Source organism: Arachis hypogaea, chromosome 2, assembly GCF_003086295.3.
Source record: "Arachis hypogaea cultivar Tifrunner chromosome 2, arahy.Tifrunner.gnm2.J5K5, whole genome shotgun sequence".
Lineage (NCBI taxonomy): Eukaryota > Viridiplantae > Streptophyta > Magnoliopsida > Fabales > Fabaceae > Arachis > Arachis hypogaea.
The window spans coordinates 58084849-58085834 of NC_092037.1; the positions used below are offsets into that span (position 1 = coordinate 58084849).

At 41.0% G+C, this 986-nt stretch overlaps 1 non-coding gene across 1 annotated transcript; it reads right to left on the reverse strand.

Moving 5' to 3' along the window:
* Positions 1–575: 575 nt before the first annotated feature.
* LOC112768095 (small nucleolar RNA R71) lies at positions 576–683 on the reverse strand. Its single transcript, XR_003185539.1, has one exon. It is a non-coding gene; the product is annotated as a small nucleolar RNA R71 (small nucleolar RNA).
* Between the last annotated feature and the right edge of the window lie 303 nt (positions 684–986).

Here is a 986-nt window from a genome sequence, read left to right on the forward strand (position 1 = left end):
ATTCCATATTTTCTTGTTCTCTTCTCTTTCATATGAGCAGGAGCAAAGACAAAAGCATTCTTGTTGAGGCTGATCCTGAACCTGAAAGGACCTTGAAGCGAAAACTAAGAGAAGCTAAGGCACAACTCTCTGTAGAGGACCTAACAGAAATCTTCAAAGAAGAAAAACCCATGGCAGCCGAAAACAACAACAATGCCAACAATGCAAGGAAGGTGCTGGGTGACTTTACTGCACCTACTCCCGACTTCTATGGGAGAAGCATCTCTATCCCTGCCATTAGAGCAAACAACTTTGAGCTTAAGCCTCAATTAGTTTCTCTAATGCAACAGAATTGCAAGTTCCATGGACTTCCATTGGAAGATCCTCATTAGTTTTTAGCTGAGTTCTTGCAAATCTGTGACACTGTCAAGACTAATGGGGTTGACCCTGAGGTCTACAGACTTATGCTATTCCCTTTTGCTGTAAGAGACAGAGCAAGGACATGGTTGGACTCACAACTTAAAGAAAGCCTGAACTCTTGGGAAAAGCTAGTCAATGCCTTCTTGGCAAAGTTCTTTCCACCTCAAAAATTGAGTAAGCTTAGAGTGGAAGTCCAAACCTTCAGACAGAAGGAAGGTGAATCCCTCTATGAAGCTTGGGAAAGATACAAACAATTAATCAGAAAGTGTCCTTCTGACATGCTTTCTGAATGGAGCATCATAGGTATCTTCTATGATGGTCTGTCTGAACTGTCCAAGATGTCTTTGGATAGCTCTGCTGGAGGATCTCTTCATCTGAAGAAGACGCTTGCAGAAGCTCAAGAACTTATTTGAATGGTTGCAAATAACCAATTCATGTACATTTCTGAAAGGAATCCTGTGAATAATGGGACGAATCAGAAGAAAGGAGTTCTTGAGATTGATACTCTGAATGCCATATTGGCTCAGAACAAAATATTGACTCAGCAAGTGAATTTGATTTCTCAAAGTCTGTCTGGAATGCAAAAT